The 24,926-nt window shown below is 37.3% G+C and overlaps 1 protein-coding gene across 1 annotated transcript in view; it reads right to left on the reverse strand.

The window, feature by feature from the left end:
• LOC141376283 (uncharacterized) overlaps positions 1-13,621 on the reverse strand; it is a 778,518-nt gene extending 764,897 nt beyond the window's left edge. Inside the window, exon 1 of the mRNA XM_073914329.1 lies at positions 13,212-13,621. The gene's annotated coding sequence lies outside the window, so the exon portion shown is untranslated. The remainder of the gene's footprint in view (positions 1-13,211) is intronic.
• Positions 13,622-24,926: the final 11,305 nt, after the last annotated feature.

Below are 24,926 nucleotides of genomic sequence, written 5' to 3' on the forward strand. Positions count from 1 at the left end.
CTGGAGAGTTCTTGAGATGGATTGCAGAGAAGTATCCAGTCACATGGGGTCCAATTGTTTTAAGTGAAGTTTATTTCTAATCTAATTTCGAGAGGATCACGTGCTTATGATTGCTTGTGGGTGGTCCCGCATTATTCAGTCTATGATTCACCAATCAGACAATTCCTAATCCCCTCAGTTCCATATAACAGCCATCTTCGTTTTGAAGAATCCCCCCTTCCACTCCTACTCCTTCTCCATTCCTATATGGGTGGCACGGTGGCCCAGTGGTAAGCACTGTTGCCTTATAGCAAGAACTTCCCTATCTCTAGTCCTTACCAAGCCATTTTACATGTTCTCCCCGTGCTCATGTGGGTTTCCTCCAGGTTTCCCGGTTTCCTCCCACCGTCCAAAAACATGCAACTTAAGCTAAATGACTAATCCAAATCGGCACCATAGACAAAATAAAGTAAATAGTAAAGTAAATAGTTCTCTCTTAAGAGTTCATTAGCTACTACAGCAGGGGAGTTCTCCAGATCTACCTGAGCTCAAACTCCCCGCAAACGGGAGAAAGCATGCCAAACAAGCTTTATAATCAATCATCAGCTAAGTGTCAACTCTGTTAAAAGTGTAAATATTTTAAGTACATTTAAATTATATATTTGAAATACAGTTAAAGTATATTTTTAACACAGTTGAAGTATATTTTAAGTTTAGATAAAGTGTATTTTCAGCACAGATGAAATGCATTTTAAAACTAGTATATTTTATGCCCAGTAGAAACATATTCTAAGCTTCAGATTGATGTGTTATTACTGGATGGTCAGAGGAGAATGGCCAGACTGGTTCCAGCTAGTAGAAAGACAACAGTAACTTAAATAAGCACTCATTACAACCGAGGTCTGCAGAAGAGCATTTCTGAACACACAACACGTCCAACCTTGAGGCAGATGGGCTACAGCAGCAGAAGACCACCAGCAGAATAGAGCAGCTTTGGGATGTGGTGAAACGGGAGATTGGCATCATGGATGTGCAGCCGACAAATCTGCAGCAACTGCATGATGCTATCATGTCAATATGGAGCAAAATCTCTAAGGAATATTTCCAGTACAGAAAATCAGAATTGGTCAGCAACCCTTTATATTTTCATCAATTTTCAAACTACATAAACATAACTTTCCTTCAAAAATGGCTGTATTTATATTCCTTATACTGCGTCTAAAACTACACATATGTCCATATTAAGATGGTAGTGCCATAATATTGCATTGTATCCCGTTAGGTAATTGACTTTCATTGTGTTTTGCATTTGCACATGGCCCAACATATTCAGATGTAATACATCACAAGACCGGATAAGAAATCTCGCTGTTTAGTATGAAGTCTCCCCTTGAGAAGCTGAATGTTATCAGCATTTGTGGGTTGAGTTATGAGTGCAGGGAATACGGTCTGCAGATAATTCATGGCGAATCAAACGCCGGCGCTGATGAGGTCATAAGTCCCACGAGGAACAACAACAATAGAGCAGTGAAAAAGTGACCAAACCCGAGAGAGAGAGAGCGGGAGACGACATTGACCAAATTAAACTCAAAAGATGACGTTTCCCTTGACCTTTCATTCAGATGTGCTGCAGTACATCACGGCAGTCACTTCTGGGAGACCAAAAAAATTCCATTTTCTTCCTCCACAGAGAAAAGCATGCTTACTTGTGGCATTTAAAGATTAACAAACCATTAACTAATAGACTATCTGCTCAATAAACTGCTAATTAGTGTTGTGGAAAAAAAGATTCTGGTCTGCAAAAATATTCTAAGTCTCTAAGTCAAACTTTTCAAAAAATGACAAAGTCTGAGATCTCCGAAGTCTTTAGGCAAAGCAGTTTATTGTTACAGCATCAGTAACAACAGAGACAGGTCGTTCGAGTGTCTGCTGAATATAGGCTTGCACACAGTTTGAATACATTTCTGTCTTAATACTCTACCCAAATTTGCACATTGCACACCTACATCAGCTTCTCCGCTAATGGGATCTTAAATCTCTCAGGTGCCCACCACTTATGGAATCTCAGGGTCTTTTAGGGGTCTTACCCATGTCCAGTTAAGGTCTTTCCTTCCTGTTTCAAAAGTGATGACTCAGCCAAAAAGCAATGCTCAACAATATATCTTGTTCACTGTCCACTAAGCTGTCAACTGTAAGTTCATAGGTACTCATAATTTTTTAGATGTCAGTACAAATGAGTGTGGGCGCATGTGCAGGTGCCTTATCATGAGCTACAAAACAGAACGCCGGTGTCCTTATGGCCCTTCATCCATAAATCTACCCTCATTGTGACATTAAAGCTGCTCTTCTAATTTATCTTCTCACCTCTGACTGCATTTACACAGAATGACTTTTTCATTTACCAAAGCACACATACCTGATAATAATGCCACAGGTATGGGTAATAAAAAAATAATAATACTGAAATCACACAAATAAGCATATAAATAAGAGTAATACATTCATCAGAAATTCATCAAGACACAATGAATTCGCCAACATTAGCTGCTTATTAAAAGTTAGGTAGTAGTTGGGTTTAGGTGTTGAGTAGGATTAGGGATGTAAAATAAGATCATACTTTGCATGTGCTAATAAGTGGTTAATGTCTTAATAATAGGCAGGTAATAACCCAGGAGTATGGTGAAAATTGCAACACAGGTTCATTGTGAAAATGAACCCGTGTACATTTCTGTAAAGCACGAATTATGTAGCCAGAGCTACATATTTTGGCATTTCATCTTTAAAATGAACAGTATGGCGTGATATGATGCCACAGACAGCTTTTGCTTCTTTTCGCGCTACCAGCTGACTGCTCACCTCCATGTGGATAGTTTTTCCTCTGTTACCAGTTTGCCCAGTGTCTTACCTTATATGTCACCAAAAAACAATTCCAGAAAGCAGAAAATAACAAAAACAAAAGGAAAAAAATAAAGTAAACAAGCTAAAAACAGGGTGAGAACATGGTAAAATATGAAAATGTGAAGAAAGTCAGGCAGCCGCGAGGGCTTTTTCTGGATTGCTATTGAAAAAAACAAACTGTTGGTTGGGTTTAGTCGGGGGGGATTGGGTCAGTCGGTGCTTTTGAAAACACAATTGGTTGGTTTTAGGGAAGGGGTGGGTGGGGGATTGGCAGTCAATCAACAGCGGCCTCTAAATTGATGTATTTTTGAAATATTTTATAAGTATATTTTAAAATATTTTAAGTACAAATAACAAATTGTTGAATCAGGTCCTCTTTTTTTGTGTGTTTGCTCAAGTGTAAAAAAATAGTCAAGTCTTGAATAACTCTGATGATAAAACACACACGCACACACACACACACACACACACACACACACAAACACACACGCACACACACACACACACACACACACACACACACACACACACACACACACACACACACACACACACACACACACACACACACACACACACACACAACAAAGAAAGTAAAATAATTTTACCTAAAAATGGCAACATTTAGAAAAACGTAGCCCTATATGCATTTCTGGAGATCGCAAATTATGTAGCCACAAAGGTGTATGTCTGCCTTGCATTTTTAAAATGAACGCCACAGGGTCGGTAAGACATCGATCCAGCGAACTTGAGACATAGAGAGGAGATGACCATGATAACGGGCATCAAGTCCAGCACAGAACAGTTCCGGAAAGCAGGTAAAACAAAAGCCAAAATAAAACATGAACAAGTAAATAACAGGGTGAGAACTGAATACTTGATAAAAATCAGGGCTTTTCTTTTTCTGGATTGCTTTATAAAACTGTTGGTTGGGTTTAGGGAAGTGGGTGGTTGTGGTCAAATTTTGAAAACACTATTGGTTGGGTTCATGGAAGGAGGAGGGTGGGTCAATCAATCGGTCAGTCAGTCAAAAGCGACCTTTAGTGGATTTACGTGAGAACAGCAGGGACGAAAGGCACTCGCAAAAGAAATTTGACATCTCAAAAAGCGTGCACAGAGACCTCTGTTGATTTCACGAAAACTGCAAAAAAAGTACCTCCTGAGACATATTTGGCACTCTCCAAAAATGTATATAATAGTACGTTTTCAGAATGAGTCTGTGTTGAAAAATGTACTGAGGGAAGCTCAAAGGTTAAAAAAAAATGCTTATTTGAAATGTTATTTTATGTTTAACCAGCTTATGATAACACAGACATATCATTGAGTTCATTTAGATACTTAGCACACAATATATCTATTTTCTAAGTGGTTTGCAAAGTGATTTAGATCTTGAATAGTCTTGTTTATGGTTCAAATGAAAAGAAAAAACTTTCAGAAATGAAGGTCACTGAAAAAGTTGCCGCTGTCTTATAGAAAGTGGCAGAATTGTCTAGAGGTGTCTGAGATATATACTGTATATATGAATTATGATGTCAATGAGTTGTGTGAAGAGTTTGGTGTCTTTAGCCATTTTAACAGGAGCATCCACTGTGCATCATTCATCATGAGAAGAAAGCAAGAAATCTAACACGGGCATACAAGTGATTATTTTGGAGAAGATGAGAGTGGGACATTTCATCTCAAAGAAACGGCGCTTTCAAAGCCTCGGCTAGACACATTCATCTGAGTGAAAAGAATCACATCGGGGTCTTTCTTGCTTTTTATTCTTGCAACCAAACACCACGCGTCTCAATCTGTCACTGTGTGAATTGTTGCAGAAACTGTAATGACATTTTATGCCGTGTGATTAAACATATTTTACTTCTATTGCTACCAGAGATGGTGGTGGGAAATAAGGCCACATACGAATGAACCCGTATGGCTGGTCAAAAAAAAAAGAAAAAAAAAGAAGAGAAAACAATCAATTTTCCAGTCATAAATTAAGGTCAGTGGTGCGGCGAAACTCCTCAGATTATATACAGAATATAGACATTGATTTCTTTAAAGGAGTGCATTGATTCAATAAGTTTAATTGTTCTCTGATATCTACATTATCGGTTTGTGCCTTAGGCAAGTTTAAAGAAATATCCAGAAATGTTTTTATATGCGAATATGAATTAGCCCTATAATGAAATCTCTCTCTCTTTCACTCTCGTGAGTTAAGATTAGAAGTTAAGATAGTCCTTCTTTCTTTATCGTGATGTACATCCATTTGAAATGGTTCTCTGGATTCAGTAGATGGGTGGATGACATCATCCTTTGGGAATTGATTGGAGTTTTGGAAGGTGGGTGTTGCTAACCAAATCAAAGAAGATTGACGAGTGCATGAAGGCAGAGCAGAAATAAGACACGCCCTGATAGCTTCACCCTAATCGACTAGCCTCACTCCAATTAAATAACAGCATCACCCTAAAGGACTATTATCCCCACCCTAAATGAATAATAGCCCCACCCTAAAGTATTTATAGCTCCACCCCAAATGAATGATATCCCCACCCTAAGTGAAAGATAGCCCCGCCCCTGATGACTGATATTACCACCCTAAATGATTGATATCCCACACTAAATGAATGAATGCCCAGCCCTACAGTACTTATAGTCCCGCCCCAATAGAGTGATAACACCAACCTAAAAGACTGATATCCCCACCTTAAATGTGTGATAGCCCCGCCCCTAATGACTTACATCCCCTCCCAAAATGAATGATAGCCCCACCCCAAATGAATAATAGCTTCACCTTAAATGACTGATATCCCACCCTAAAGTACTTATAGCCCCGCCCTAATTGAGTGATAGCACCACCCAAAAGCACTAATATCCCCACTCTAAATGAATGATAACCTCGCTCCACATGACTGATATCTCACACTAGAGCAATGATTGCCCCGAAAGTACTTATAGCCCAGCCCGAAATGAGTGATAGCACCACCCTAAAGGACTAATGATCCCCACCCTAAATTAATGATAACCTCATCCCAAATGACTGATATCCCCACCCTAATTGTCTGATATCCCACACTAAATTAATGAATGCCCTGTCCTAAAGTACTTATAGCCCCTCCATAACACAAATGTTAGCACCACCCTAAAAGGACTGATATCTCCATGCTAAATGAATGATAGCCCCGCCACAAATTAATGATAGCCACACCCTAAAAGACTGATAACCCACCCTTAAATTACTGATAGCCCTGCCCCAAATGATTGATAGTCTGACCCTGAATGAATAATAGCGCCAAATGACTTATAGCCCAACCGCAAATGAATAAGTGCTTCACCTTAAATGACTGATAGTTCCGCTCTAAAGGACTGGTATTGATTAAGTGTATTGCTGATCTTGAATAAGCGTGTATTAAACACTTATATTCAGTAGGTTACATGTGTTTGTTGCCTCATTACAAAAATATGCTGCAAATTTCACAATATACCTGTTAAACTAGCAAAAGGTTTTTTTTTTACAGAGACCTCATGCCGGTTCGGGTGGCACTAAATTAATGTTTAATCTGTATATCCTGCATTTTGCTTTCTGACATGCTCTAAAAAGATGGCTGGGATGAGAAGTGTCACCGCTACGTCTTTAAAAATCCTAAATATCGTGCTAGTTTACACAAGCCATTCACCATCCGTCCACATTAATTATCAACATCTAACGAACAATGCGAACATGTGGCGCAATGCGGAGATCTTTAGTGTCCCCGCTTCACCCATTCTCAAAATTAGAGTCCTGCATACATTGTAAGTTTAATATAAGCTTGGATAAATTTAAAAGTTGGGCACAATTTAACACACTCTGTTTTGTTCGGATTGGCTTGTTTTTGTCGCCACGATTTTAAAACCATGGAATTTACATGTGAAAAAACAAACAAACAAACAAACAAAAAAAAAACAAAAAAAAACAATGGTGTTTAAGCCAATGTCATTTTTAAGTACTGAAACTTATTCTGGTTATATCCAGATTTTACATCAAACAGCACCTTTAAATCATCTTAAAAGAGCGTAAATAGAAACTTTTTTAATTTCAGAAATTCTAAATAATACTGTGATTGACAATAATCACAATGATTGCTTTGGTACGCACCACAAAAAATTCTTATAATAATAATGATTATTCATTCATTCAATTACTTGTCGGCTTAGTCCCTTTATTAATCCGGGGTCGCCACAGCGGAATGAACCGCCAACTTATCCAGCAAGTTTTTACGCAGCGGATGCCCTTCCAGCCGCAACCCATCTCTGGGAAACATTCACACACAATTTAGCCTACCCAATTCACCTGTACCACATGTCTTTGGACTGTGGGGGAAACCGGAGCACCTGGAGGAAACCCACGCGAAGGCAGGGAGAACATGCAAACTCCACACAGAAGCGCCAACTGAGTTCGAACCAGCGACCTTCTTGCTGTGAGGCGACAGCACTACCTACTGCGCCACTGCCTCGCCATTATTATTATTATTATTATTATTATTATTATTATTATTATTATTATTATTATTATTATTATTATTATTATAGAGTATTGAGGAAGCAGCACATGTTCAAAAATAGTCTGGATTAGCTTAATTTGTTCAAAATGGTCCATAAATTCATTTTATGTTAATGTTGGTCTTTCTCTTTTCTCTCACAGAGAACTGAGCGCAGCTAAATGTGTTTCTGTTGGACTGTGTTAAGATCTCAATTAAGATACAACTGAGTAAATTGAGCAGAAAAAGCGTGGAGTTCTCAGCCGTGTCACATGCTGATTTGAAGCGATTTAGGGGTTTAGAATGATATTTAGAGGTGGACTAACAGACAGTAAAAATATCTCTAAGGCTTAGACTCCTCATCAAATCTCTAAAACGCAGGTCACGCAGGCTACTTCACCAGTTTATACTTTAAACTTTCCATTATATGCTGCAAATGCTGTTAAAGTTTCTTGATAAACTGCTAGTGACTTTTATTTTTAACTCTCTTTGGATAAAAGCATCTGCTGCTAAATGAATACATTTACATTTAAATGGCATGTACATAGAAAGTTGGTTACTAATTTTACCATTTATAATGGTTGCACAAATGTAATTTATCTCAATTTTTGACAATTGTAGTCATATTAGCTCACTTTCTGAGTTAAATTTAATAACCTTTAAGTTTGTGTTTTGAGTAAATGAAAATCTGTGCTTCATTAAATGTTCAGATATACTCTGTATACAGTTGAAGTCAGAATTATTAGCTCCCTGTTTATTTTTTCCCCCATTTTTTTCCCAACGGGGAGATTTTTTTTAAACATTTCTAAATATAATAGTTTTAACAACTCATTTCTAATAACTGATTTATTTACAGAATATATGACTTGATATTTTTCAAGACACTTCTATACACCTTAAAGTGACATTTAAAGGCTTAACTAGGTTAATTAGGTTAACTAGTCAGATTAGGGTAATTAGTCAAGTTATTGTATAGTGATGTTTTGTTCTGTAGACTATCGAAAAATAATATAGCTTAAAGGAGCTAATAATTGTGACATTAAATTAATTTTTAAAAGATAAAAAAATTCTTGAGGTGGGGGGGTGGCGTTTGGGGTAATAATTCTGAGTTCTACCATATATATATATATATATATATATATATATATATATATATATATATATATATATATATATATATACATATATATATATATATATATATATATATATATATATATATATATATATATATATATATATATATATATATATATATATACATATATATATATATATATATATATATATATATATATATATATATATATATATATATATATATATGTGTGTGTGTGTGTGTGTGTGATAACACACACATACATAGAAACAAAACCATTTTTTTCCATAGATATTTCAATTTATATATCATTTTTATCATATACATTTTATATTTATTTATAAATAAACGTGTGTGTGTGTTTGTGTGTGTGTGTGTGTGTGTGTATATGTATATATATACACAGTACCCGCCCATATGTTATGTCAAAACAAACTTTTATTTTATTTTGGATGCTATTAATTGTGATACATTTTTGCCCAGCACTAATATATATATATATGTATATTATAAAAATATTGTTGTATAAATAATATAGAAGTCAGAAATATTAGCCCCCCTTTGTTTAACAGAGCAGGGAAATTTTCACAGTATGTCTGATAATATTTTTTCTTCTGGAGAAAGTCTTATTTGTTTTCGGCTAGAATACCGGCTGTTTTAATTTTTTTAAATTTAAAGTCACAATTATTAGCTCCTTTAAGCTATATTATTTTTCTATAGTCTACAGAACAAACCATCATTATACAATAACTTGCCTAATTACCCTAACCTGCCTAGTAATTAACCTAGTTAAGCCTTTAAATGTCACTTTAAGCTGTAAAGAAGTGTCTTCAAAAATATCTAGTATTAATTACTATCATCATAGCAAAGATTAAAGAAATCAGTTATTAGAAATGAGTTAGGGGGCTAATAATTCAGGGGGGCTAATAATTCTGACTTCAACTGTATATATAATGAAGTGTGTTTATTGTTTAACAATGTTGCTTATTAAAGTTGTTTTAAATTTCCGATTTTAATTTTTAAATGTTTATTTTTTGGGGTTTATTTTAGTATACACTCCTGTATTTAAATTTGCTGAACCACATCAAGCAATGCAAGTGTGCGCATTTGCCCTTCTGACCTGCTGTCTAATGCACTTCTCCAGTGTTGTCTGAGGCGTGAAGAAACTCATTTACATAATCCGCTCATTGAGATCCAGCCTGATTCGCGGAGAGCAGCTAATAGACAGATCGCACATATAGATTAGACGCTCTCGTCTGGACCAACTGTTACGCAAAACAATTATTTCTCAGCCGATGTTGTACATCATCAGCATCTTGCATCTATTGAACTGATGTCTTCTTTTCAAAATGTTCAATTTCTCATTTGTAAAGGGGATGCAATGAATAATTTAATAACAAGTTTGTGTGTGTGTGTGTGTGTGCATGCGCGCCTGTGTGTAAATGCACTGACAACAAGGCCGCATAATGAAATCAATATAATCAAACGCAGCCAAGCACGCGGGGCCATAAACGCTGCTTCAGCATGTCCACAGTGTGTTTAAAGAACAAATACATTGAAATTTCTCATGTTCTCATCACCTCTACAAGGTTATCTGTATCAGCGCCACCGCATATCCGTCCCGCTCAACGCTTTGGCTTTCGCTGATGCCGGTTGTTATTTTCTAATTTCGCTGCCACATTCGCTGACTCTCAGATCCTCATAAGAGCTCCATTTGGCCTGCGCTGGATATTAGATGAGGAAATAATTCACCTTTATATTTAGCTAATGACCTCTGTGTGAAGATAAAAAAGGCTAGTTAATTTTTCCAGATTGCATTACGGCTTGAGAAATGGTACAAAGGGGACTTTCAGGGGACACATTTTGGGCTTGACCATTAAAATTGAGATTTTTGGTTCTTTATAAAGAAATTTATTTAATGGAACAATATTGTGTTGTCACGGTCACACCAGGAATACAGGAATGGTTATATCTTTCAGGGGATTTACTGTGCAATGCAACAGAGAGATGAAGCAGGCAAGCGGTGTAGCAGAAGGAACGCGATCTCACACACAGTTCAAATGGCAACTATCAGATCGTTGAGACAAAATTCAGCTCAAAATCTGACCCAAAGACACAAAGAGTTGAACCAATCAGAATTCTGATTAAAATCGGGCCCAAAGAGTTGAACGAGGCAGAGTTCGACTTAAAATCGGACCCAAAAAGTAAACGAGTCAGAATTTGGCTCAAAATCAAGCTCAAAGGGTTGAACGTGTCAGAATTAGGGTCAAATTCAGACCTAAAGAGGTGAATGAGTCAGAATTTGGCTCAAAATCAGACCCAAGGGTTAAACGAGTCAGAAATCGACTGAAAATCAGACACAAAGAGTTTGAACGAGGCAGAATTAGACTTAAAATCAGACTCAAAATAGTAAACAAGTCAGAATTTGGATCAAAATCAAGCTGAAAGGGTTGAACGTGTCAGAATTTGGCTCAAAATTGTACCCAAAGAGTTGAACGATTCAGAATTAGACTTAAAATCAGACCCAAAAAGTAAACGAGTCAGAATTTAGCTCAAAATTTAGCTCAAAGGGTTGAACGTGTCAGAATTTGGCTCAAAATCAGACCCAAAGAGATTGAAAGAGGCAGAATTAGACTTAAAATCAGACCCAAAAAGTAAACGAGTCAAAATTTAGCTCAAAATCAAGCTCAAAGGGTTGAACGTGTCAGAATTTGGCTCAAAATCAGACCCAAAGAGATTGAAAGAGGCAGAATTAGACTTTAAATCAGACCCAAAAAGTTAACTAGTCAGAATTTGGCTCAAAATCAAGCTCAAAGGGTTGAACGTTTCAGAATTAGGCTCAAAATCTGACCCAAAGAGTTGAATGAGTCAGAATTTGGCTCAAAATCAGACCCAAAGAGTTTGAACGAGGCAGAATTACTTACAATCAGACCCAATAATAAATGAGTCAGAATTTGGCCCAAAATCAAGCTTAAAGAGTTGAACATGTCAGAATTTGGCTTAAAATCAGACCCAAAGAGGGGAATGAGTCAGAATTTGGCTAAAAATCGGATCCAAAGAATTGAACGAGTCAGAATTCGACTGAAAATCAGACCCAAAGAGTTTAAACGAGGCAGAATTAGACTTAAAATCAGACCCAATAACTAAACGAGTCAGAATTTGGCCCAAAATCAAGCTTAAAGAGTTGAACATGTCAGATTTTGGCTTAAATCAGAACCAAAAGAGGTGAATAAGTAAGAATTTGGATCAAAATCGGACCCAAAGAATTAAACGAGTAAGAAATCAGCTCAAAATCAGACCCAAAGAGTTTAAACGAGGCAGAGTTAGACTTAAAATCAAACCCAAAAAGTAAACGAGTCAGAATTTGGCTCAAAATCAAGCTCAAAAGGTTGAACATGTCAGAATTTGGCTTACAATCAGTCCCAAAGAGGTGAATGAGTCAAAATTTGGCTCAAAATGGGACCTAAAAACCAAAAAGTTGAACGAGGCTTAACTTGGCTTAAAATCAGACCCAATATCACACAGTGTATGGCTCACGATGGCTCAGAAATGTCCAACTAGCCATATTAAAACTCCATAAGGTGTCTTGAGTGTCATTTAAAATGTAAAAACATCCACAGCTCAAATTAAGTAATGGAAAAGCCAGGCGTTTGAGCATCTTTCACACTGTATATGTGGCACAGGTGGAGTTTTCTTTGCCCGTGGCATTTTGACAGCTTGATAGACAGCCAGAGCGCTGTGATTTCTTTAATAGGATTTGACACCAAAGGCCAAACTAAAGCGAAGGACAACGAAACCACTGACATTTCCTCCCCGTTTGTGTGATCAATAACTGTGGCGAGAAGCAGACATGCTCCAGGAGCCCAATCTCATTCCTCACAACCATATTTTTCCAGCGTTTCGTGCGACTGCGCTCCCACTCACCTGCTGGGAATTCAGATTTTGGCTTTGCTTTGCAGTAGATCATTGCATTTTTGAAAAACCTTTTTCTTTGCCAGTGGACTGATGTTTAATAGTGCTTTGCATCATTCTGATATTCTGCTTCGGATCTGCGAATGAGAAAGTCAAGGGTGTCTCAATCAGCTCACTACACAAATGTTTTGCTGCTTGTTTACAGTTTTTCTCAGTCGCTTTGGTGCATTTCTCACAACACTATTTACATTTGCACAACAGGTCATGCTTTTTTCAAAACAATTAGTCATTTGTGCCCATCCTAGTAGCAGTTACTCATTCTTTTCAACAAATTGCAAATGCTTTTGGACATGCATCAATTGTTTTCATACAACTCTCTGCTGTTTATAACATTATCATTTGCTCATGTCATGTCAGTCGAAATGAACTAAACTTGTAAATGCTGAATAGTCATTCCATATAAAACTAATAGTCCTCATTTCATTACTTGAGTCTTTACATACAAAAATGTTGAACTAGTTGTCAAAAATCTGTCAAGCAAATTTTATAAAAAAAAATTAAAACTTTTATTTTCCTGAAAATGTCTTTAAAATTGAACAATTTGATGAATGATTTACAGACCTGTGTATGTTGCAGGCTCGGTTCCAATGTGTACTGCAATATTGTGTGCAGTTGTGCACAGCTCTACCCAAAGGGAGTTTATACTTGTTGTAAATAAGGGGGTGTTTATTCTTCTGCACAATGCTGGGAATAAATTAGAATTTCAAAGAGCATCTGCAGTAAAAAGGTGAAACATACATATTCAGTGTCTTGTACTCAGATACCCCACTCAATGCAGTGATGTCTAATTTGACTGTAGTTTTCAAATGGCTGTGCAAATAGTATACAGTGCTGTCTTGAGCATTTTCAGGAAGTGTCACCAAAATCAGACTCTTTTGCATTGAAAAAATGTACAGAGTAAACTCATAATGAAAACATGACTAAGCCATTTGACTATCTTGTTCATAAACAATGCTGTCAGGACTTTTCATTTTGATGACACTGACACTTTGATTGACATGAATACTTGCTTTTGAGGAATGAGCTATCCATTTTGAGCATGTGACGCGCTTTTGCAGGTTATCAGCTAGGTTTTGCAGTTTGCACTAATTGTTTTAAGAAATGCATTAAATGTTGTGCAAAAATGCACTGGTGTTGTGAGAAACGCACCAAAGCGACTGAGAAAAACTGTAAACTACTTATTTATAATGAGCTGAGTCAACACAATTCCTGAGGTTATTTTGGGGAATAATTGAATTGTTTTATGTTGAATTAACTCAGAATTAAGCTCAAAATCGAAACCAAAGAGTTAAAGAAGTCAGAATTCAGCAAAAAAAAAAAAAAAAAAAAATAGATAGATAGATAGACACAGGTATTACAAAAAGATGGTGAAATATGAGGACATTGGTGACGTCCTCGTTTTTCAAAATGCTTATAAATCCTACAGAATGAGTTTAGTCAGAGATTAAAGCTGCACACAGCCTCCTGTGATGGTTGGGTTACGGGTGGGGGCAATACAATATACGGTTTGCACTGTATAAAATGAATGGAAACCTATGTAATGTCCCCACTTTTCACAAAAACAAAAGTGTGTGTGTGTGTGTGTGTGTATGAATGAGTATGTATGGGTGTTTCCTAGAATTGGGCTGCAGCTGGAAGGACATCAGCTACATGATGGAATATAAAACATATTCCAGAATAGTTGGTGGTTCATTCCACTGTGGCGACCTCTGCAATAGAGTCTAAGCAGAAAGGAAAATGAATGTTATGTTGAAATGTTTTGAACTCTCTTTTGGCAGCTTCATTTTTAAGCGTAGATTAAAATTAAACTTAGAAAAATTAGACAAAAACAGAAGTTTTCCTACAGAAGAAACGGTTTAAAATGAGCTGACAGAGAGTAAGTGATGCTCCATTTATTTGTTTAGTTTTCTTTTTGGTTACACTGCTTTAAAGTTTGAGAAGGTGCATGAGAAAATCACCCTCAGACAGTGAATGCGGAGTTGTTCAGAGGTGATAAGCAAACTAAATATAGCCTGAACAACACAAACAAGCATTGTGACCGCAGCGTTAATGCATTCCAGCTGGCCAGGACTGATAATTGACCCATCCGCACGACTTAAAACTGGAAAGCAGGTACAATGATAAATCTCTGTGAGCAATCAGTCCGGTTTCAGAGAGAAACTCCCAAATAATAAATAAATAAAAAACATGATTCCTCCACACGCAGCAGCTTTTGAACAGAACAGAAGCTGGTGCGTTAATAGAAACCTAAATTGCTTCTGGAGTTATAATTTGTTTTTCTCCATACCGTCATAGCCGTTGTGCCATTTTATATATATTTTTTTCTTTTCTTTTCAACAAATACAATAACCAATTGTCTTGGGTTTCCTTTTTTGTTTTCCCCAAGTTCTCTGAAATTGATGAAAGTGCTGGTCAGGCTAGAAGTATTAAAGCACGATCGTTTGTTCTCCAGGCACTTCTGAAGGCACATATTCTCACTGTTATGAACTACACCGGAATTATCGCTTTAACACAGATTCCTTCTCACATTACTCTGGTAAAGTTAAATACTTCAAGCACATCTGAAGTCTGAAGTATTAGCCCTCCTGAATGTTTTTTTTTTTTTACTTTAATTTCTGTTTAATGGAAAGAAGACTTTGGTCCCACTTTATATTAAGTGTCCTTAACTACTATGTACTTACATCAACAAATAAATACAATGTACTTACTGTGTTTATAATGCAATTGAGAACACTTGTGGTGCTTTTAAGTTGGGATAGGGGTTGGGTTATGAACAGGTTTGGTGGTATGGGTAAGTTTAAGGGTGAGTTAAGGTGTAAGGGATGGTCAACAGTGTATTTACAAATGTAATTACAAAAGTTAACTACAGATGTAATTACATACATGTATGTAATCAAGCTTAAGTACACAGTAAATACATGTATTTACACAATAAGTACATTGTAACAAACTATTAGTTAATGTGTAAGTACATATTAGATAAGGCCACTTAATATAAAGTGAGATCAAGACTTTTTTCAACACATTTCTAATCATAATAGTTTTAATAGCTCATTTCTAATAACTGATTTCTTTTCTCTTTGTCATGATGACAGCACATAATATTTGACTATATATTTTCAAGATACTCAGCTTTAAGTGACATTTAAAGGCTTAACTACGTTATTTAGCCAAGTCAGCTTGGGTATATTCATTTTAGACACAACAGGCCTATATGTAAACTACCTATATGTTTACCTATATGTACACAGATGTTTTTTTTTCTTATCTTATTGTTGCCATTATTTTATTCACTTTAAATTCAAGCGGTTCACAGCACAAAACTGTCATGCACAAAGTGAGCATGATGAACAGCTTTCTCAATATAAAGTGCAGTTAGAGGACCACCCGGTCTCTTTCATGTGCACTCGGTCTCTCTCGTGTGCACACTTGGTGTACCTCGCGAGCATTCGGCCTCTGATTTCTACTTTCGCTCATACACGACGCGTCTTCTTTACAGTGGTTGGTTGGCATCCTCTAATCTCACAATGAGTCGTTGCTGTGAACAGGAAGATGTGGGCTAGACTGCAGCCAAGATTAATTCAGCTACCAAGTAATGGACAAACGCATCATATTGTAACCATAACGGATTTACACAGTAATGCATTACGGTATTAGTAACCATCAAAAGTAATGCCATAGCAGTAACATTACTAGGAACAGGTTATTATTAGGACACTAGTAGGACACTGCTGTTCACACATTGGCAATAAAATAAAAATCCTTTTTTATATAATAATATTTGTTAAAACACAATAAAATATCATTACACTTAAAAAGAGACAAAATTACTATTCAAATAAAAAAAATATATATAAATAAACTAATATTTAGGTAGTAAATATTGAGGTGACTTTAAATGCTGATGGATGGATGGATGGATGGATGGATGGATGGAAAGATAAATATATAGACAGACAGACAGACAGACAGACAGACATATAGATAGTTAGGCAGACAGACAGGCAGGCAGATAGATAGGTAGGTAGGTAGGTAGATGATAGACGGACAGATGGATGGACGGACTAACAGACGGACGGACGGACGGACGGACAGACGGACAGACAGACAGAGACAGACAGATAGACAGACAGACAGACAGACAGACAGACAGATAGATAGATAGATAGATAGATAGATAGATAGATAGATAGATAGATAGATAGATAGATAGATAGATAGATAGACAGACAGACAGACAGACAGACAGACATATAGATAGTTAGGCAGACAGACAGGCAGGCAGATAGATAGGTAGGTAGGTAGGTAGATGATAGACGGACGGACGGATGGACGGACTAACAGACGGACGGATGGACGGACAGACAGACAGAGATAGATAGACAGACAGACAGACAGACAGACAAAGAGTTAGACAGACATAGACAGACGGACGGAGACAGACAGACATACAGATAGATAGATAGATAGATAGATAGATAGATAGATAAATAGATAGATAGATAGATAGATAGATAGATAGATAGATAGATAGATAGATAGATAGATAGATAGATAGATAGATAGATAGATAGATAGATAGATAGATAGATAGATAGATAGATAGACAGACAGATGGATAGAGTTACTCAGTTACTAAACTATCAAAACTTTTTCCAGCTTCTTTTCCCTCAAATTCTTCAAACTGTGTCATAAACTGATGCTGCAGCCTGCATATAAAGCACATCCCAGACACAGACGTATCGAAAGCAAACGCATTCTTAAAATACAATTTCTCATGACAGCGGTGGTGTTTCATATTAGATCTAAACTAAACTCCAAGGCATTATCTGTCAGAAATTTCCAAAGTCATTTAAATCACTGTCAGGATATTTCTGGAATTATGCAGAATGCATGATGTGAACAAATTCCTGCCGTTCATATTATTACATCATGTTGTTCGGGATCGTTATGTGGTCAGCTTAATGAGAAGCCACGTTTTATCACTCCACTGTAACATGCACAGATTCTCGCTGTCAAATTGCACAGGAATACTTGACTGGGTTTTAAAATTCATGGCGTCATTTCCAGCAAATGAGGACGCGGACTGTACCACTATGACAATGATGGGGGCTTGACATCAACAGCAGATAAGGCTGAGATGAATTGAGTGAAAATGTAATGTGCGCTTCATCCCTGCACACCGTCTTCATGCAGCCGCTCTGAACTGACATGTGTCATAAAAGACTAAAAAGCAGTGATTCACATGTCAAGCTGGAACAGCCTCATTTTCCAGGAGGAATGTACTTTAGAGGACAGCCACCAATCTGTTGTGACACTTTCTTGCGTTATTGAAGTTTTGAAAAAGCCAACACGGGCTCATTGGAAATACAAATCTAAGCCTATATATTTCGTTTTTGTGAAATTGCAAAAACAAACTTTTATATTATGTTTATAGCCGCAGTTTTGAGGTAAAATAAATGCGACAGGGCAGTATGACACAAAAATTTTGTTCCTTTTCACATTAGTGGTATTTAAAGGGACATATAATACAATAATAAATATATAGAAACTCAAAAAATTATTCATTGGACTTTAGGGTAAGTGGTCGCAAACAATTTATATGGGCTGATTTTAAGCAAACAAATAATAATTTGCCATTTCCAGCCTGGTCTTAGCTGGTCAGGCTGGGAGATGACCAGTTAAAACCAGCTTGACCAGCCTAGCCAGGCTGGGAGCCCAGCCAAAACCAGCTATGTCCAGCTTAAACCAGGCTGGTCATTTTCCAGCTAAGACCAGGCTGGAAATGGCTGGAAACCAGACTGAAAATAATAATTCCTTACATTAATATAGCACTTTTCTGGGCACTTTACACAATGGGGGGGGGATCTCCTCATTCACCACCAGTGTGCAGCATCCACCTGGATGACGCGACGGCAGCCATTTTGCACCAGACCGCACACCACACACCAGCTGATTGGTTGAGAGGAGACAGTGATGAAGCCAATTGAATATGGGGAAGGTTAGGAGGCCATGATGGACAGAGGTTCAGATTTTGGTCAGGATGCCAGGGTTAAACCCCTACTCTTTTCGAAGGACATCCTGGGATTTTTAACGACCACAGAGAGTCAGGACCTCGGTTTAACGCCTCATCCGAAAGACGGCACTCACTGAGCAGTATAGCATCCCCGTCACTATACTGGGGCATTAGGACCCACACAGACCGCAGGTTGGGCGCCCCCTGCTGGCCTCACTAACACCACTTCCAGCAGCAACCTAGCTTTCCCATGTGGTCTCCCATCCAGGTACTGACCAGGCGCAGCCCTGCTTAGCTTCAGTGGGCGACCATGTGAGAGTTGCAGAGAGCTAGCTGCCGGCAATGGCCAAAACCCCTCTAAAACCAGGCTGGTCGACCAGCTAAAACTAGCCAAACAGCCTAGGCTGTTTCAATCTGGATTTTTCAGCAGGGTTGATATTCGCAAAAATGTAGACAGTGCCCTCTAGTGTATTTGTCGTCTGTAATGTGCAGCAAAATGTACTCGAAGGAATGTATTTTATGTTTTGCAAAGTAAAATCCACAGTCTGAGACATGCATTTACCAATAAGCCTGGGTTGGAAAAAATCATGCCTACTCCCTACTTCTGGACCAGTGCAGTAATCCATAAAAAATGGTTCAGAGAGTATGATTTTTACAAAAGGATTGGCAATCATAAAGTCCAGAACTTAACCTTATTGAGAATCACAAAGATGTACTGGAGAAGACTCCAGCGGTCATCCGACTCAATCCCAACAATCAACACAGGATCTTTGTGAAAAATGTAACTATAAACAGCCATAAAGGTGTAGTTAACCAAAATCACTCACTTTCACCCTCTGGTTAGACACAGAATTACTTCTTTGTCTGTTGCTGTGCAGCTGTTAAGGTATTCAAGATGGTTGAGAGAATGTTGTCAGGGAGTTGCTATTTAGTTATAGGCACTGGGCGCTTAGTGCTGCAGTGTTCAGAAAGCAAACTGCTGCTCAGCGATCTTACATTATTCAGGGTGTGAACTTTGAAGGATCTGCAGACACTTGGACTCCTTATGATAATGTTGGTGGTTGCTGCAGTCAGGCTGAATGTACCAGAGTAATGATGCAGACGTTCAGCACAGCCTGCAGCCAATAATAGTAAACGAGGCGCTGTCTGATTCTGGCCGTCCTCATCCACAAACCCTCAGCCCGAGCGTCTGCTTTCTTCTCAAACGTGCTCTCTCAATTTTGGTCTTGACAAGGTAATTTCTTTAATGAGGAGAAAAATGAGCTTGAGCTGCGGCGTCTTGCGGGTCGTTCACGGTCCAGAGGGCCTACTGTGACACGTCATGTTTTGCGGTGAAGAATGGTGCGCGTTTGCAGGCGTGAATTTACACGACACTCATGCAAATGATCTTCGACGGGTTTGAGGCGGCATTATTCACACGACGGGTTTGTGTTTTCATTTCATTTGACCTGCAGTAGATTTATTCATATTCCGAAGAACATGTTCGCCTGCGCAGAAGATATAGTGCCTTGTTTTTTAAGTGTTCTGGGTGAATGCTGGGGGTTATAGATCTTGCCAGGGTGTTACTATTCAGTTTCTGGTGTGTTTTGGATGGTTCTGAGGCGATTATAGGACAATTAGTGTATTCCATAGTGTTTACTTCATTCTGGATGATGGCTTGGATGTCTTACTATGATTTTATAGATGTTGGCAGAAGGTTGCTATGTAGTTTTAGTGCATTTTCTGGATGGTTTCAAGGCTATTGCAAGATCATTGGTGTTTCCCATAGTGTTTACTGTATTATGGATGTTATAGGTTGTTGCCGAACAGACTTGGGACATTGCTCAGTGCTTACTAGGATTAATAAATGTTTACATGGGGCTATCATGTTGTTTCTTTATGCTCTGGATGCTTTATAGGCTGTAATATGACCATTAGTGTATTCCATAGTGTTTACTTCATTCTGGATGATAGCTTGGATGTTGTAAGTTGTTGCCAAACAGACTTGGGGGCATTTTTCAGTGCTTACTAGGATTTTATATGTTGGCAGGGTGCTTTGGTTCTAAGGGTGTTATTGGAACATTATTGTTTTCCACAGTGTTTACTATAATATGGATGATGGCTATAGGATGTTATAGGTTGTGGCAGGGTTGTTGCCAAACAGACCTGGGTCATTGTTCAGTGCTTACTATGATTTTATAGATGTTGCCAAAAGGTTACTATGTAGTTTTAGTGTATTTTTTGGATGGTTTCAAGGCTTTTGCAAGATCATTGGTGTTTTCCATAGTGTTTACCGTGTTTTGGATGATGGCTTGGATGTTATAGGTTGTGGCATGGTTGTTGCCAAAGATTTGGGTCATTGTTCAGTGCGTACTATGATTTTATAAAAGTTGCCAGAAGGTTACTATGTAGTTTTAGTGCATTTTTGGGATGGTTTCAAGGCTATTGCAAGATCATTGGTGTCTCCCATAGTGTTTACTGTATTATGGATGATGGCTAGGATGTTATAAGTTGCTGCCAAACAGACTTGGGGGCATTGTTCAGTGCTTACTAGGATTGTATATGTTGCCAGGGTGCTGTGGTTCTAAGGGTGTTATTGGAACATCATTGTTTTCCACAGTGTTTACTATAATATGGATGATGGCTAGGATGTTATAGGTTGTTGCCAAACAGACCTGGATCATTGCTCAATGCTTACTAAGATTTATCTATGTTTACATGGGGCTGTCATGTTGTTTCTTGTGTGCTCCGGATGCTTTTTAGGCTGTAATATGACCATTAGTGACTTCCATAGTGTTTACCGTGTTTTGGACGATGGCTAGGATGTTATAGGTTGTGGCATGGTTGTTGCCAAAGACCTGGGTCATTGTTCAGTGCTTACTATGATTTTATAGCTGTGGCCAGAAGGTTTCTATGTAGTTTTAATGCATTTTTGGATGGTTTCAAGGCTTTTGCAAGATCATTGGTGTTTTCCATAGTGTTTACTTTATTCTGGATGATGGCTAGGATGTTATAGGTTGTGGCAGGGTTGTTGCCAAACAGACCTGTGTCATTGTTCAGTGCTTGCTATGATTTTACAGGGGTTGCCAGGGTGTAAATGCAGTTTCTATTGTGTTCTGGATGGTTCTGATGGTGTTATAGAAACATTAGTGTGTTCAGTAGTGTTTACTGTATTCTGAATGATGACTAGGATGTTATGAGTTGTTGCCAAACAGACTTTTGGCCATTGAGCAGTGCTTAATAGGATTTTATAGATATTTCAGGATGTTACTATGCAATTTATAGTGTGTTCTGGATGGTTCAGAGGTTGTTATAGGACCGTTAATGTATTCCATAATGTTTACTGTATTCTGGATAATGGCTATTATGCTTATATGTTGTTGCCAGTTTTGTCGTTAGTATGTTTTCATGGTGTTGCTATGCAGTTTCAAGCGCATTTTGAGTTATTTATGAATGGGTACTGCTTGTTATAGCTAGTAGTCCCAGGCATTTTAAAAGCTTTATATATTAAAGCTTGTTTAAATGTTAATATTTCAATGTAAATGTAATTTAAATACATTAGTTATATGAATTAACAATTCAAAAAGCATTTGAATATATAAAATAAAATATAAATAATCATAAATCATATAATATTAACTGATTATTAGCCATTTTTAGTGTGAAAGACTTTAATTTGGAGCAAAAACCCAGTGCTGGATTGTGGCTGGAGGAGTGCTCGCCAATGCCAGAGTAATTGGTGGTTCATACAGCTGTGGCAAACCCTGATAAATCAGGGACTAAACCAAAAGATAGTAAGTCAGTGAGTGAAAAAGATACAAGGGGACTGAGAGTGGATTTATTGCATCAGATACAAGTCACAGTTGATAACCATGATGACAACAGCTGATCAAAACCAACCCACCATCTTGAGCCCAAAAACCCAAATCGTATTAGTGCAAAAGGGCTCAGAGAACTGCAATGCTATTGTAGGTGTTCTCTGGATAGTTGCTATGGTGTTGCAGCTTGTTGCCAGTAGAGTGAAATGGTGGTTTGAGGACATTCCTTGGTGGATGCTATGGTATTATTCGGTGATCTGTTTGGTTCTAAATGTATTTTTAAACGTTGTTTCCAGGATCACATCACTTAATAATAATTTTCACAGAGATATCTCCTTCAAGCTATGTGGCACGTCTGTTCTTTGGCACTGTGTGCTGAACTGCTGCTCCGTGTTGATAATACTTCAGTAGAGCCACAGATTCATGTGCCAGTCAGTGGACTGCAACGCTCCAGGAGGAACAAGAGTATTTAGCTTAAAGCACCGTTTCCTACATCTTTCTGTGCAGAGCATCCGGGAACGAGTTCAAAGTGGCCGTGTTTAGACCAGAGACACACACATATACATATTTATATATTTGGAATCTTTTAGTGTTTCAACATTTGTCTCAGACAACCAAATTACGGCTGAATATGTACAGTGTAAGCAGATCAGTGAGGATGCTATTGAAGTACTGTAGATGATCTTTTCATTAATATAATAATCTAAATGTTATATCTTAGCTGATTTCTGAAAATGTAAAGAATTAATTTACAATTCTAACACTACAAAATAATTTTTTTTGTCTTATGTCTATTCCAAATTTCTTGATTTAAGAGTTTTTAGATATATAGGCTGGAAAAAAAGGCAAAAAAGTTTTTTATTTTTATTTAATTTGCTCCAGCAGGAAAAAAAAAAAAAATATATATATATATATATATATATATATATATATATATATATATATATATATATATATATATATATATATATATATATATATATATACATACATACATATGTTTATATGTACACATACATACATACATACATACACACACATATATATATATATATATATATATATATATATATATATATATATATAGAAACCAGACCTTAAAGTGGCAATTTTATGGAAAGACAGTTCACAGGAAGTGCTGAGGCTGGCTGGCTGAAATTAAAACTTTGTGGGCATATAGACACTGTGTATATATACAGTCAGGATGGTATTGAATTACTGTAGATAATCTTTTCATTAAAATAAGAATCTAAATGTTATATCTTATCTGATTTCTGAAACATGCAAATAATTAATTTACAATTCTTACACTACAAAATAAATTATTTGTTTTGTCTTATGTCTAGTCCAAATATCTAAAAAAGCCTTTAATAGATTTGTAAAGTATATTGCTTTGTTTTCAGAAATAATAAATCGAAATTGAGTGGGATTTTTCCTAAAATAAGCAAAGTAATCTGCCAATGGGATGTTTTTGGTTTAAAATAATATTATCTAGTTTATCCCATTGCCAGATTATTTTGGTCACTTTATTTTGACGTATTATTTCTGAAAGCAAACCAATATATTTAAGAATTGTAAGATGTTTGGTCTAGAAACAAGGCAAAAAACTTTAGGAAACATTTTTTTAATTATATTTTCTGCAGTAGGAACAAGAGTATTTAGCTCTAAGTTTAAATCTTTTAGTATTTCAGCATTTGTCTCAGACAACCAAATTATGGCTGAAATTGTACAGTGTAAGCAAGACTTCAGCTACAAGATCAGTGAGGATGGTATCGAAGTGCTGTACCGTAGATCAATCATGAACCGCCAACTTATCCAGCATATGTTTTACACAGCGGATACACTTCCAGCTGAAAACAAAGCAATATGTTGTACATATCAAGAAAATGCTTCTTGATTTAAGAGTTAAGATATTTCTACTAGAAACAGAGCAAAAGCATTTTTGCGCTGTATCAGTTCACTTCATTCACTCCAGGAGGAACAAGAGTATTTAGCTTAAAGCACCGTTTCCTACATCTTTCTGTGCAGAGCATCCGGGAACGAGTTCAAAGTGGCTGTGTTTAGACCAGAGACACACACATATATATATATATCTGCATGAAACAAACCGAGCGACATCCCTCTGCTCGACCGGCGGCTCTTGGCACAATACGAATAATCACAATGTGGGAGTTTGCGATTGTTACCTTTTTTTTTTCCGGACACACATCCCGGAAATTATTTTCCATGTCACGCTCCTGACGAACTGTAGGTTGGGAAGCAAACAGACATCAACAAAAAGTGAATTACAGCCTAGCGCCGCTCTGGCATAACCCCTTGCTTATGTTTCTTCTGTCAGAAGCATTTCACCCGACACCCGTTGAATAATCGTGATTATTCAGAAAAAGCATGTAGGTTGAGCAATTCATATGTCTCCTAAATGGCTCGCTGTCGACGTGGGCCGGAATAAACCCACTTCGGAGTAAATCCAATTATCACATAAGAAAAGGCAATCCATATTCAGATATGTAATTATACGCACCACCTTCCCCTGTTTTTTTTTTTTAAAGGCCAAGCACACAGTGCCCTCTAAATGGCATTGCTCGTTTGTTTATCGTCGCAAATGAATACATCTATTGTTGAGGCACAATGACATCTATGCAAATCCCAATGGCTTATTGTCGCTC

This window comes from Danio rerio, chromosome 10 (genome assembly GCF_049306965.1).
Source record: "Danio rerio strain Tuebingen ecotype United States chromosome 10, GRCz12tu, whole genome shotgun sequence".
NCBI lineage: Eukaryota > Metazoa > Chordata > Actinopteri > Cypriniformes > Danionidae > Danio > Danio rerio.